General features: G+C 41.0%; 1 long non-coding RNA gene across 1 annotated transcript in view; it reads right to left on the reverse strand.

The window, feature by feature from the left end:
* LOC311523334 overlaps positions 1–16,162 on the reverse strand; it is an 81,736-nt gene that overhangs the window by 25,225 nt on the left and 40,349 nt on the right. Inside the window, exons 2-3 of the long non-coding RNA XR_014712317.1 lie at positions 14,953–15,225; positions 2,254–2,329 (exon numbers count right to left, since the gene is read on the reverse strand). This is a non-coding gene — a long non-coding RNA (uncharacterized lncRNA). The remainder of the gene's footprint in view (positions 1–2,253; positions 2,330–14,952; positions 15,226–16,162) is intronic.

The raw sequence follows: 16,162 nt of genomic DNA on the forward strand, positions 1-16,162 counted from the left end.
AGGGGGTCTTCCAAATTAAACCAGAGAGGAGAGCTGGCGTTAGACTTGCTGGGGCCCAGAGCAGAAAGCTGAAGCCTGAGCCCTGCCACCCGTGGCTGAAGCCAAAGCCCGAGCCCCACTCCCCAGGGCTGAAGCTGTAGTCCGAGCCTCTAAACCCCTCCACCAGCTGAAGCTGAACTCCAAGCAACTTAGCTTCGCTGAGGCCTCGTCGCATGGGACCCTGGGCAATTGCCCTGCTTGCTACCCCTTAATGCTGGCCCTGGCTTTTAATCTACTGGTTATGCAGAAAACCAGTTGTTGTGGCACAAGTGGGCCGTGGAGTTTTTATAGCATGTTGGAGGGCCTCAAAGAAAAAAGTTGAGAACTCCTGCCCTAAACCATCAGAAAATAATTTTGAAAAATAAGATCTTTTAAGTTTAAAAGGCTGTAAACAAAACCTTCTCTTCCTATTTCTACACAATATTTAGCGCACTGACTGTCATTCTTTTTTTTGCTTTAGTTGAATCTGTCTTTCCCTCACTGGAGCAGTGAATGAATACAGCTTAAGAGTTTGAAAGAATATTTATTTATTCCTCAGTAAGTGTAAAAGCCATGATATGCTGTAAAGCCCAGTAACTCTCAGCTGTGTTCAAGTTTATGATGTTATTTAAAAATGAATAATTTATAAAACATTTCCCATAACTTTTAAATTTTATAACTCCCCTACCAATTTCATGCCAAAATCTTTACTTTATATCCATTATTCTCCATTCCCTTTCAATCTTTTCTAGTGGAATAATGAGCACTCCATATTGGGGTGTATTTTACTCCAAAAAAAAAAAAAAAGACAGATGACTGAAGTTAATATTGGGGAATTTTTATGTCAGTGAAAACTGTTCAATTTGATTGGTGAAGAACTATACAAAATTAAGTAAAGGAACAAGAACATGCCAATAAATATATTTTTTTCCTAACATATTGACTAAAAACAATGTACAAGGCATACATTTATAGCAGTGAGGGTAATTAACTATTGGAAAAATTTACCAAAGGTTTGCCTGGATTCTTTATTACTAGTAATTTTTAAATCAATATTGGATTCTTTTTTTAAAAAAAGATATGCTTTAATTTAAAAGGGATTTAGGGAAGTCCTATGGCCTATGTTATACAGCCCAGACTAGATGGTCACAACGGTCCCTTCTGGCCTTGGAATCTCTGAAGATACCGTGCATAATATAAGTGCCAGGGACAGTGGAACTGGAGTGGCAGTGGGGGGTCTAGTGTCACTGCAATGGGAATATTGGGGGGGGGGTGTCTGACTCTATGGGAACTTTTACACACATGCAGAGATAGAGCAGTCACCACAGGTCCCAGGATCAAGCAGGAACTGCCAGGACTTCCCTTCTCAGCCTGGAGCCAGCTGTCCCACCCACCCCACCAAGTCTCAGTAGCTCCTCTTCCTCCCGCCCCCCCCCACACAACATAAGTGCACATACAAAAGTCTTCATAGATCCTGAATCAATTAGTGTAACGTTATGTGCATACACTGAATATTCCTACCTACCATGTGAAACTTGGCAGGTCTGTGGGCAGGCTGTGCACTTGGCTGGTCTCCCAGCATAAATCAGATCAATATGAGGAGCGCCAGAAGTCCTACTTGTAGCCAGGGATAGCCCATGTGTAAAACCTCTATACTGGCTATGGACCCCCAGAGGACCTCCCAATGCTGGACTGATTCTCCTGTGGCCGATTAGACTGGCTTTAGAGTCACTTTTCATTGATGGCATGGTGCAGAGAGACTACAGTTTAGCTGAGGGTCAGGGCCAAGGTATTTTCAGTGATGGTCCCTATGCCTGGGAACACCCTACTGGAGAAAATCAGAATGTGCTTCAGTCTGATCAATTTCAGACTCCAGTGCAAAAAACCAACCAACCAACCAAAAGCCAACTACAAAATAATGTTCCCACAATGAGAGAAGTTAATAGAGCACTCTCACCTACACCTACTTGCAACTACACTCAGAAAGGCAGGAGTAGAACCCATTCTGGCTATTGAGTTGACTATAAAATTTCCTAAGATAAAATGAGCACGTAGGCTTTTTCCAAGTATTAAGCAATATATGAAGAGGTAACAGAAAGCCTTCACTTTAGAAGATGTTACAGTGTACACCTTCCAGGTAAATTTTGTGCAATTATTCAATATGTAGGACATTATGAATAGTGCAGCACTTTTACTGCTATGCAATGACAACCATGAATAAAAATGCTGACTAACCTGCAGCGATTGTACAGGAACTTGCTGCTGTTGCAATCCAACCTTCCTCAACAGTTTATGCTACAAGCTGATGAAGCTGAAACATTGAGGAAGAAACAAATGGAGATAAGTAAAAACTAGCAGCCAAATTTACTCTGCTTTCAGCAATCAATGCATTTAAAAAAACCAAACCCCCCCTCCCCCAAAAAACCCACTATCTGCTGCCACAATTTCTTACAACAAGACCACTATTGGAACATTAAGAATTTGGAAGTACTGTACATTAGACACATCTAAGGGAGAAGCCACTCAAATAGTAATGCAATAATTTTACACAGATTAGAACTACAACTTCTAATAGGATCTCAGTATCACTTAGAACTTCTTCATCTGAAAAGTCTTTTAATACATCTAAAGCCCTTTTTGCAAGGTAATATTTTGAACAAGCCTAGTGACTTGCAGTACATGTACAAAAAAAATCATAAAGTACTACAAAATACATGTGGCCTCATTAGGAATAAATTTAGGCTCTACATCAGCTGCAGTTATTTCAGAAAGTTGTGTCAATGTCAATCATGCATTCAATGAAATCAAGTTGCAGAAGTTTGCTTTACAACATACTTTTAACACATTCTAGATTTCTGAAACTTATTCAAATTTTGGAACACAATTTGAATGACTAACGCCTTCTCATGGCCCACCTGCTCTCTCAACCACCAGAGTCTGGGCCAGATCCAGTCAATGGAGTTAAGCCAGTTTGCACCACTTAAGGATCACCCCAACCCCTGTTTTTACACCTTTTTTGTGGAAAGTTCTTGGTTACATTTTAAAAAAATCATTTGTCTCAGTTTTAAAGGAGAGAAGATTAAAGTCAATTTGACTTAATGTGTTCGGTAACATCTGCTTATGTTCTATCTATGCTATATAAATATTTTTGCTAGATACAGGATCCTAGGTATAAGCAAAGACCAAGGAAGACAATATAAACAAGTGACTTCATGACTTCAGAGTCATGGTGGTGGAATTCAAACCCAGATTATATATTTGCCTTGAGACGAATGCAAAATGTGGGGCTTGTCTTCACCTACAGAGCCGCTATAGCACCTGAGTGAAGGTGCTACTATGCCAACAGAAGAGCTTCTTCTTTTGGTGCAGTTAATCCATCTCTGTAAGAGGTGGTATCTGTGTCGACGGGAGACGCTCTCCCGTTGAAATAGCGCTGTCTACCCCAGGGGTTCCATTGGTATAACTATGTTGCTCAGTGGGGTAGATTTTTCACACTTCTGAATGATGTAGTTATACGGATACAAGTCTGTAGTATAGACCTGGCCTTAGATAAAGCCATGTGTATCTCTGAGAGCTTGTCTTCTGATGTGAATATCATTGATCTCTCCAAGCATATTCATTTCAATCTTGTAATCATTTTTGTTAGCCACCTTAGATGTTTGGCATTAGAGATGACGGCCATTAAAGTGAAAAATCTCTCGTTCTGCAGTACCCAGAGGGATATGAAGCTACAGGCAAGTAAGGAAAGGGAAATTTCTCTTACTGAATGAGGATTGGTTTCTATGACAGCTGAGCTACAATGTTCCATGAACATTATCTTCCAAAAGTCATGAGAATACTTTCTGAATACAACGTTGGTACACCATCAGAAACTTTATTCAATAGTATACGGAGAAAAAAATAAAATAAAACCCTCTCTTACAACATGGTACATTTTCTGATCACAAAGTTCCTTGTGCGTTGCCCAAATCAGTCTCTTAGACTGCAAGCCCCACAAGGCCAGGGACTCCGTATTCTGTGTTTTACACTGACTCAAAAACACGATCAGTGCTGAAAAAAAATCATTCCCTCGCAAAACGGGTTGTCCATTTTTTAAATGGAATGTTTACTTATGTTTGTTAGAAGATGTATAATTTAATAGCACATCTAAGAACCTGCAGAGTTTGCTAAAAGAACTGCGTCTTTATACGGATATTTATATTCAGTAAATTAGTCTAATATTTGAATTGAAACAAAAGGACAGGTTATGAGGATTCTCTAACTACAAGAAAGGGTCATATATTATTGATGTTTTCTAACCTATCAGAATAAGTTCTGGAAATTAGTAAATCCAAACTTCTCTCTCCAATTTCAGTATATTAAATGTCAAAAAACTTCAACTGGGAGCTAGTGTGGATAAGTATTTAGCACTTAGTCTGGATTCCTGTTTTCTATTCCTGGTTCTCCCCTGATTCACTGTGAGCAAATCATTTCATTGCTTTGGGACTCATTTTACCCATCTTTAAAATGGGAATGAAATTTGTAACAACTCTGTGAGGTATAAGTCTTACAAAATCATGTGACCAGAAGTTCTTGAGCAAGAGGTGTTATATAAATAACTAACCTTTTTAAAAATAGTGCTGCTAATATGGGGAAATACTTCAAAACTGCTAAATTTTGTGCTGCCCATGTATTCATGGCTATGTTTCTTCAAACTATGGCTGGCTTTCAAAAACTCTGCCTCAGAAGAAACCCAAATGAATTTGGGGGTTGGGAGAAGAGGGTGTGAATGCCTAGGACAGTATTTGTATTGCTGGATGCAAATGTATACATATATTTCCGGAAATGCTAAATGGATGAATGGCAGGATTTTGTTTTCTTGTTAATTCACTCAGCTGTCCACTTGTTTCTGCTCATGCCCTGAACAAAAGTGTGTGAGACAGATTAATAATAATAAAAAAAAAGATATAAAGGTACATCTGAGGCAATGATAAAGAGAAGGGATAGAGTTTTCAGGGAGACTATACACTGAGTGAAGCCCATCTGCTTTAAACATTTTTAAATACTGTGCCATTTCAGCTGTTCCAAATGTCAGGTGTAATTTAAAATATGAAGAATTAAATAGGGAGGTTTGTCATTTGCAGGTAGATATGCACAGTGTGATGTCCACCACCTTTAAAAATTGAACTGGAAAGGCACAGCAGCGGAACAGCAAGAAAGCAGACTTGATGCTTGTACTAAAATGTTATGCCCAGTAGGTCATAGCTCAATATGGATATATCTATACAGCAATTAGACACTACAGCCTCTCTCATACAAAGGGCCCAGGTGCATATTTTACTAAGAACTAACAATTATGCTCTCACATACCAATTCATGGCATGTAGAGAAAATAATGTTTTGTGATCCAGTCATTGAAGGTTTCCCACGCAGCCCTAATGGCACGACCAATTGTGCGTTGACTGCTGTCTCTTGTGTCTGTCAGTATATGTTTAAAGCACGTACTGGGTGCTCTATGGGAAGAAGTGTGCTAAGATGAAAGCTACATTTTCTTCTAGGAATATTGATGGAGCAAAGTTATAGGATCCCTGGATCAGGGCTCTGTAGTTGAGGTACTGAGGGTGAAAAAAAGACAGTGGGACTTTTCAAGTTTGTCACTTCATAGTGTGTCTACTTCTACTTTGACACAACACTGGAGTAGGAATCCCTCAAAAATAAATATATCATCCTGGACTTGATGTAAATAATTCTAAGCTCACCACGACCCAACCAGAAAATGAATGGAGATAACTCAGTCAGGTTTCCTAAGATCTCAGATCTTTAAGCCAGGTTTTATTAGATGAGTATACTATGTATAATTAGTACTAAATAGCATTTAGGAGTGTATAATATTCACACATTCCCTCCTCACTCAATATGCTTCCACATGCATTTTCTGAAAAAGTGGTCTGCTTTTCTGTGCTATGTAGTGTGGAGACACCTACTGGAAAAAAATTAAGTAGAACAAAAGCTGGGAACTAATTTACACAAGGTAATACAAGATAGCTCAAACTGCTAGTAAGAGGAGTTGTATAAATCTTCATTAGTGTTGCCACTGCTACTTATCTCAGTCAGCATAGAGCACTGCTGAATTTAATTTCCCCCTTTTTACTGGTTGTGGGATTGAGACAGTCTTGTTTGAGAATCTTTACAACTAATGCTTTAAAAAAAGCTAGAGTCCCTGGTTAAAGACTTTCTATTTAAACCTCTCCAAAGCAATCTCTTTGCCACACTACATTTCTTATGTTTTATTACTCTAAAAATAGACAGAAGACCATATTCAACTGAACAACACTTAAACTTGACATATGATTCTACTTTAATTTTTTAAAATCTTCACAGCTCATAACAGTTCTACATTTTGAGATAAAGGCAGCATTTTGAATTAGATTGTCTCTTCTGCTTTTATCCTGCTTTCTTTAATATCTACAGTATGGTAGAGAAAAAATGATTTAACTAGAAAAATGTGCATAGTATAACCTGAGGGACTGGAGGGAGGGGCATTTTAAGAGAAAAAGCATTGAATAGGTACAAAAGTCATAGGCTTGGTTTAAAGGTGGGTGAGGAGAGAAGGGGCATTTTTATTTTAAAATTTCAAACTTTTTTTAAATACGTCCTGCAAATGATGGCCTCCAGAGTGCAAAGATTTGTACAGATACACAAATAAAAAACACCACCCCCAAAAAAACCCCCCCAAAAATACCAATAGTAAGAAACATGTTTAAACTTGCATGTCTCCAAAAGAGACTTTTGACAATTAAAAGTGTTTCTAAACGAACAACTGCTATTCACAAAAAATGAGCTGAAAATTACAACCCAAGTTTTCCTGTGCTATATGCTCTCCTGCTTCTGAGGTCTGGTCAGCAACCCCAGCCTTGGCATGGCAACACAGAGACATGTAGGAACATATACCATTGAGAATCAGGGAAGCAGAGCTCTGCCTTACCCCTCATGTGAGGGCAGTGGAAGTGTCCAGGGTAGGAACCAGTTCTGCCTTCTTTAGGCCACTGAGAGCTCCCTACCATGAGGGAAATTCTCAGATGGCCTGTTTCAGCCAGAATCTGGCTCCTTTGCACCACTTGAACCATGCAGAAGAGCCAGGTCAGAGGTGATAATCGGTTACTTAGTAAATATTAAAAGAAAACAGAAGGTGGTAGATAATGGCTACTTGTAAACATATCTAATTATTATAATAAATTAATGATCTTAATCACAAAATTAAGTTGGTCCAATAAAAGATTTATCTTACTTACCTTGTCGCTCTAAAATTAAAGTGAGTGTCTTTGGAAATGATTGATGGGCATGTACAAGTTAAACAGCTGGCTGAAAAAGTATTTATCTCAAAAAATTACTAAATTTATTTGAGGTTTTCCAGGAAAAATGTCATTTTGTTTCACTGGGAAAAAACTGGCTGCTTAACGTTTTACCAAACCACTAGAAAAAGGACAGAGGGGAATAGCGTTCTTCCCCTCAGCAAAGTGAAATTTTTGAAGTTTTGGTGAAAAGTGACACATTTCAACTAAAATGAACATTTCCTGCCAGGAAGTTAGTTTTGGTCAAAGACATTTTGACAGCAACATTTTTTCCCATTTTAAACGCCTTGCTCGTCATAGTGTGTTTCTAAACCTCGTCATTCACATTTGTATTTCCTCTGCCCCCCTTCTTAAATATATAGGGCTTTTTCCTTATTCTTACAGACACTTGTGCATAAACTGAAAATATTAGCAAATCCCAATACCCAGCAATAGCAATGGAAATTCTTGCAGATTCTACTCTTTATAGCGGGCCAGGCTGAAAAAGCATTATTGGTTCTGTGCTTCCATCACATATGGTAAGTGTTACCTAACCAACACATAGGCTCATATTAGTTTACTTTTTCTTTGTCATGAGCCTAGCTTGTGCTGCTAGGGACCTAATTAACCTCGTAACTTTTTAGGGAATATCAGGAAGATTGAACTTGAAACTACATTTTACTTAACTATTTTCCTGATTATTGCAATACTTGCTATTTAAGGAAGACCCTCTCTATACACTTCAGTAAAATGTCATCCTACAGCTCAAAAAAATAAAAATAAAAATAAATTGAGTGCGTAAGGACAAAAGGGATGTTCGAACAAACACAGTTCATTGTCGCCATCAGACCTTGCAGAGATATTTGAAGAGCACGTTGAAAAGGTTGGAATCATTATCTGGACAACTCCATTCACACAAACTACTACTTTGAACAACAGAACGGTCGACTGTCAAATTGTTCCCATTTTGGGAGGTCCACTCAGTCAAAAGTTAAAATGGTTGTCCTAAAAATAAAACATGATGTCTTTGGTAAGGGAGGGACAAGTGGACTAACCAGCTACACATGCTTTATTTCCCTGACCTGATCATTTCAATTCAGTCTCCAAGAGAGAATCAGAAATAGGACTGCTCCTAAACTTGACGTATTTCCATAGTTCTCTTTTGCTTCCTCAACCCAAACAAAGGTGAAACATCAGAGGACTCACAAAGGCAGGTCTTAAATACTGTAAATAGTATTACCTCTTTACCTGCCTTTACCACTATTTAATAAAGTGAGAGTCATCATTCAACAGTTACGTTTCTTAGACAGCCCTGAAAATTTTCAAAATTGAAAGTACCTCATGATCGATTTTTTAAAATAGTAAATTGCTAACAGAAATACCTCCAAATTGTTGTTTTCAGCAAACTTCTTAAGATCCTGGGACTAAGATCTGACAACAGATCACATCCTTGCAGGAGGAGGGAGATCATAGTTGTATGTTTGGAATCCGGAAGCAAGTTAAAAGCTTAATAGTAAATAAGAGCTTAACTGAACTGCATTACCTGTAGGAGAGGAACCAAACTCCACCTCAAATGATCTCCAGCAAACTGTCAAGAGAACTCAAGAATGTGATCCCAGCCTCTGGCAATGGCATGGCACCATACAAAATCTTCTAACAATGGGTGCCATTAAACTAAATAAAATACACATAATGCCCTGTGGTTGCTAAAGTTTAACACGTTATTTCCCGTTCTAAATATAGGTAATACCTCAAATGGAGTAAAATTCATCTTCGTGCAGAGGTACTGAAGAGGTGCACAGGTCTTGTGATGGCACTCAGCACAAATTGTACACTATTGTACCATTTCCCAAGTAACCTTTCATGGATGGGTCATGCACACGACAATGTGAAGGGGTAGGGCTAGAACCTGAGTTGGTGTAACTCAGCGCTGCTCCACTAAAGTCACTTAGTACAGCCTCAAGTTTTTGCAAATGCAAAATACCGTACAATAGAACACATGAAGATTAAAACATAAAATAAAAAAAACCCTCACGCCACAGGAACAGCCATTCCTGTCCTGCAGGACTGAACCTGGCTTCCTAGTTCAGGGTTTGTGACCTGGCACATGGGGATGCAGAGCCACTCACTCAAATTTGGCTCTGGCAGCCCCTGCCCCGCCATCATGACACAGAGGGGTGGCCTCGCCAAACCTGAACAGCATTGTGACCCCATGCGCCAGATCACAATTCTGGGAGCAGAGAACTGGACAGGAGTTGCTGACATGGGGCAAGTGCATGGGAGGATCTCTCTCTCTGCAGCTCCACCCACCCACCAGGGGCGGGAACCAACCCCGGGGTAGGAAATGCATAAAAACAAAACAAGAAATTCCTGAAAAACGAAACGAAGTTATAAATAGGAATTTCGCAGGTCTCTATGAATTGGCATAGGTGCATTGATTTCAAATATTGATTTAAATCAGCTGAGGGACCTAGTCCAATATATTCAAGTTACTTTCTATATGGGAGCAATCTTTTAAAAATATAGGGCTTCCTGAATTTTCTGAGCTCTACTCAAAAGCACCAAAAGTTTTCAGGTGTATAAATTTTCATTTATGCAAGTCTGTAAAAGCCAGACAGATTTAAATCCTAATGTATCTATTTTTCTCATTGTTGGCCTGACGGAACAAAGGATTTAAGGGGAGTATTTTACCACAATCCCATGAAATACAGGTCCTCTCCTTCAGTCAGTGCAGGTAATCACACATCCAGTAAAATGTTGAAATAGGCATTCAGAATAAAATCATTTTACAGGAAATATGCAAAGTCTTATTGTGCATGACTAAAATTCAGCAGATTACACTAGCACTGCAGCTTTACAGCTGGTTCTCTAGACACCCATTATATTTTGTGAGCTGTTTGTACTGTAGCTTTTGATATTCTTAAAGGATTGACGGCATCCATTTCCTTTCAAATAAGGCCGTTTTCAATTTAGCAGCATTCACCAACCTGCAAATCAGTGTCTGCGAGACACTCTTAAGAATATCATTTTCAGACGACGGATGTTTTGCAGGTGGTTTTGCAGAGAACCATGAAATGCAGCTGCCACAAAACCTTTGATGAGACATAAGTAGAACAACATCAAAAGTACGCTGCCTTTTGAGCAAATACATGAAAGTGCAAAACTAGCTGACAGTGTCACATCATAAAATTCATTTTAGCTAGCAGACAGAAACAGAGAAAAAAAGCTGTGTTCATAGCTTGGAATTTAGGCTGCAGAGGATAAAGAGAAATATTTTTTAAAACCGCTATTATTTCACGTTCTTGTAGGCTGAAAACAGAAACTAACCCTTTCAAGGGGGATTTATGGAAATCTTGATGTCATGAGCCACAAAACTGACTTCTATAACATTTCTCAATGGTTTTATATTTTTCAAGACAGACGTCTGGCCAAGATTAATTTTTTTCATGTGGACTTTTTTATTACAACTTTAAGGACTTGCTCAAAATCTGAACACTCACATTTAATACGATAGGTGAATGGCAGCACACTATAGTTAAAGTTACAAAACACTTATCATTATTACATGCTGTTTTCACTCAGCTTTTCACCTTTAATCTGAAATATGGTATGCTTGGTCTCTGTACGAAGAGCTGGGGAGGGATGGGGGTGCGTGCACGTGTGGGTTTGGTTTAAATTTCAGCAAAAATTTCTTCTGCTATTTTTGGTCTTATCTACACTATAAAAAGAATTGTGTAAGGAGTTTAAATGTGATTGCTGCTCAATCATAAGAGGGTTTAGTCTAATGTCTGTGCATGCAGCCACACCATGTTAAAATCAGCACTAAAATAGTAAAATTTAAAAAAAAAACAAAAAACCCAAACCCACCCTCTCTACCCTATCTAAATATAGCTCATTTTTGTTTAACTTTTAACTCTAGCTCAGTCCTGTCCATGCACAGGCTCAACCAAACCTTTCTGACAACATGACAGATAACTAAGCTTAACCACTACTGTTCAGCTCAATCAATGGACTTAGAATCATAGAATATCAGGGTTGGAAGGGACCTCAGGGAGGTCATCTAGTCCAACCCCCGCTCAAAGCAGGACTAATCCCCAATTAAATCATCCCAGCCAGACCTTAAAAACTTCTAAGGAAGGAGATTCCACCACCTCCCTAGGTAACGCATTCCAGTTTTCACCACCCTCCTAGTGAAAAAGTTTTTCATACTATCCAACCTAAACCTCCCCCAATGCAACTTGAGACCATTATTCCTTGTTCTGTCATCTGCTACCACTGAGAACAGTCTAGATCCATCCCCTTTCAGGTAGTTGAAAGCAGCTATCAAATCCCCCCTCATTCTTCTCTTCCGCAGACTAAACAATCCCAGTTCTCTCAGCTTCTCCTCATAAGTCATGTGTTCCAGACCGCTAATCATTTTTGTTGCCCTAAGCTGGACTCTTTCCAATTTTTCCACATCCTTCTTGTAGTGTGGGGCCCAAAACTGGACACAGTACTCCAGATGAGGCCTCACCAATGTCGAATAGAGGGGGACGATTACGTCCCTCGATCTGCTGGCAATGCCCCTACTTATACATCCCAAAATGCCATTGGCCTTCTTGGCAACAAGGGCACACTGTTGACTCATATCCAGCTTCTCATCCACTGTAACCCCTAGGTCCTTTTCTGCAGAACTGCTGCCAAGCCGTTCGGTCCCTAGTTTGTAGCGGTGCATGGGATTCTTCCATCCTAAGTGCAGGACTCTGCACTTGTCCTTGTTGAACCTCATCAGATTTCTTTTGGCCCAATCCTCTAATTTGTCTAGGGCCCTCTGTATCCTATCCCTACCCTCCAGCGTATCTACCTCTCCTCCCAGTTTAGTGTCATCTGCAAACTTGCTGAGGGTGCAATCCAAACCATCCTCCAGATCATTTATGAAGATATTGAACAAAACCGGCCCGAGGACTGACCCTTGGGGCACTCCACTTGATACCAGCTGCCAACTAGACATGGAGCCATTGATCACTACCCGTTGAGCCCGACAATCTAACCAACTTTCTATCCACCTTATAGTCCATTCATCCAGCCTATACTTCCTTAACTTGCTGGCAAGAATACTGTGGGAGACCATGTCAAAAGCTTTGCTAAAGTCACATCCACTGCTTTCCCCTCATCCACAGAGCCAGTTATCTCGTCATAGAAGGCAATTAGATTAGTCAGGCATGACTTTCCCTTGGTGAATCCATGCTGACTGTTCCTGATCACTTTCCTCTCCTCCAAGTGCTTCAGAATTGATTCCTTGAGGACCTGCTCCATGATTTTTCCAGGGACTTGAGGTGAGGCTGACTGGCCTGTAGTTCCCAGGATCCTCCTTCTTCCCTTTTTAAAAGATGGGCACTACATTAGCCTTTTTCCAGTCATCCGGGACTTCCCCCGATCGCCATGAGTTTTCAAAGATAATGGCCAATGGCTCTGCAATCACATCCGACAACTCCTTTAGCACTCTTGGATGCAGCGCATCTAGCCCCATGGACTTGTGCTCGTCCAGCTTTTCTAAATAGTCCCAAACCACTTCTTTCTCCACAGAGAGCTGGTCACCTCCTCCCCATGCTGTGCTGCCCAGTGCAGGAGTCTGGGAGCTGACCTTGTTCGTGAAGACAGAGGCAAAAAAAGCATTGAGTATATTAGCTTTTTCCACATCCTCTGTCTCTAGGTTGCCTCCCGCATTCAGTAAGGGGCCACACTTTCCTTGACTTTCTTCTTGTTGCTAACATACCTGAAGAAACCCTTCTTGTTACTCTTAACATCTCTTGCTAGCTGCAACTCCGGGTGTGATTTGGCCTTCCTGATTTCACTCCTGCATGCCCAAGCAATATTTTTATACTCTTCCCTGGTCATTTGTCCAATCTTCCACTTCTTGTAAGCTTCCTTTTTGTGTTTAAGATCAGCAAGGATTTCACTGTGAAGCCAAGCTGGTCACCTGCCATATTTACTATTCTTTCTACACGTCGGGATGGTTTGTCCCTGTAACCTCAATAAGGATTCTTTAACATACAGCCAACTCTCCTGGACTCCTTTCCCCCTCACGTTATTCTCCCAGGGGATCCTGCCCATCAGTTCCCTGAGGGAGTCAAAGTCTGCTTTTCTGAAGTGCAGGGTCCGTATTCTGTTGCTCTCCTTTCTTCCCTGTGTCAGGATCCTGAACTGGACCATCTCATGGTCACTGCCTTCCAGGTTCCCATCCACTTTTGCTTCCCCTACTAATTCTTCCCGGTTTGTGAGCAGCAGGTCAAGAAGAGCTCTGCCTCTAGTTGGTTCCTCCAGCACTTGCACCAGGAAATTGTCCCCTACACTTTCCAAAAACTTCCTGGATTGTCTGTGCACCGCTGTATTACTCTCTCAGCAGATATCAGGGTGATTGAAGTCTCCCATGAGAACCAGGGCCTGAGATCTAGTAACTTCCGTGAGTTGCCAGAAGAAAGCCTCATCCACCTCATCCCCCTGGGCTGGTGGTCTATAGCAGACTTCCACCACGACATCACCCTTGTTGCTCACACTTCTAAACTTAATCCAGAGACTCTCAGGTTTTTCTGCAGTTTCATACTTGAGCTCTGAGCAGTCATACTGCTCCCTTACATACAATGCAACTCCCCTGCCTTTTCTGCCCTGCCTGTCCTTCCTGAACAGTTTATATCCATCCATGACAGTACTCCAGTCATGTGAGTTATCCCACCAAGTCTGTGTTATTCCAATCACATCATAATTCCTTGACTGTGCCAGGACTTCCAGTTCTCCCTGCTTGTTTCCCAGGCTTCTTGCATTTGTGTATAGGCACTTGAGATAACTCGCTGATTGTCCCTCTTTCTCAGTATGAGGCAGGAGCCCTGCCCTCTCGTGTGTTCCTGCTCGTGCTTCCTCCGGTATCCCACTTGCCCACTTAACTCAGGGCTTTGGTCTCCTTCCCCCGGTGAACCTAGTTTAAAGCCCTCCTCACTATGTTAGCCAACCTGCTTGTGAAGATGCTCTTCCCTCTCTTTATTAGGTGGAGCCCATCTCTGCCTAGCACTCCTCCTTCTTGGAACACCATCCCATGGTCAAAGAATCCAAAGCCTTTTCTCCGACACCACCTGCGTAGCCATTCGTTGACTTCCACGATTCGATGATTTCTAACCAGGCCTTTTCCTTCCACGGGAAGGATGGACAAGAAGACCACTTGCACCTCAAACTCCTTTATCCTTCTTCCCAGAGCCACGTAGTCTGCAGTGATCTGCTCAAGGTCATTCTTGGCAGTATCATTGGTGCCCACGTGGAGAAGCAGGAAGGGGTAGCGATCTGAGGACTTGATGCGTCTCGGCAGTCTCTCCGTCACATTGTGAATCCTAGCTCCTGGCAAGCAGCAGACTTCTCGGTTTTCCTGGTCAGGACGGCAGATAGATAACTCAGTCCCCCTAAGGAGAGAGACCCCGACCACCACCACCTGCCTCCTTCTCTTGGGAGCGGTGGTCGTGAAACCCCCAACCTTAGGACAGTGCATCTCATGCCTTCCAATGGGCGGAGTCTCCTTCTGTTCCCTTCCCTCAGATTTATCATCTAGTCCTCTCTCCGCATTAGTACGTGTGGCGAAAACATGAAAACGGTTATTTACCTGTATCTGCGTTGCTGGTACATGGACGCTCCCCTTTCTTCTTCTGGAGGTCACATGCTGTTAAATTTCTTCACTGTCCTCCTGTCCTCACAGTGCAGCCTGCTCTGAATCTTCAGAACGTTGTGTCTGTAGAAGCATATCCTGACGTCCGTCCAGGAAATCTTCAGTTTCTCTTATGCAACACAGGGTCGATACCTGTTGCTACAGACCTTGAACCTTCCCTTCCAATATGGAGACCAGCTCGCACTTTGTACAGACAAAGTCACTTCTGTCCTGTGGAAGAAAGACAAACATGGCATATCCAGTGCAGGTCACAACAGCTGAACACTCCCCATCCATATTACCTTCCTTCTACGCACCTGATTCAGGTTAGGCATGTGTTTAAGTGTCCTTCCTGAATAGGGATACTTTCCTGAATCAACACATAAATGCTTTGAATAGGGATAGGATTATTTACGTGCATAAGGTTAGGCATTTGTTTAAGTGCTTTACTCAACTGGGACCATAGCCTTTTGTCCATACCAAGTGTCTGCTATATTTCAGCCATTATTTTTGGGAGTCCCTTTGGGGGAAAAAATGGCTGTAACTTTTTAATTTTATTTTCTTTACGTTGGGAGAAGTATATTTTCCCCCAGATCAAAACCAGGAATTTTGTTTTTTGGAAAATGAATATTCACTTTTGGGCAGAGATCAAGAACCAATTTATAGCAACTCTACTCCACAGTAGATTGGGCAGGTATGACAAGAGAGGTATGGCCAAATAACCTATTGGGTCTTATGGCGGGTAAATCAGAATACAGCTTGGCCAGAACTGAGAATCTGAGTCATCTTTCCTCAAAAGCTTTCAAATGTAAGGCATTAGTTTTAACACTCCCTTTATTACTAAAAGCACTTCCCTGAATACATCTGCTCCACAGTATTTAGAAGTTCATAGGACTTTTCTACCTATGTGACCCAAACCATTACTTTGATGCAATATAGGTGCACTCCTCAAAGCCTGTGACAGATATAGTCACTGAAGGCCAAGCAAAAAGGTGGAGCTATAGTCATTCATCCAGTTATCAGAAAGCAGTTCAGACCATGCATTCCACAAATTCATTTTTAAAAGAACATTCTAAATTTCAGTTTGGATTCTCTAGGTGGTATTTCCAGCAATGCTTCCGTAAGTGGAAATCACCCATTCTGATTTTTTTGTTTTAAGATTAAGTTA

Source organism: Lepidochelys olivacea (assembly GCF_965140295.1).
Source record: "Lepidochelys olivacea isolate rLepOli2 genome assembly, chromosome: 7".
Classification (NCBI taxonomy): Eukaryota; Metazoa; Chordata; order Testudines; family Cheloniidae; genus Lepidochelys; species Lepidochelys olivacea.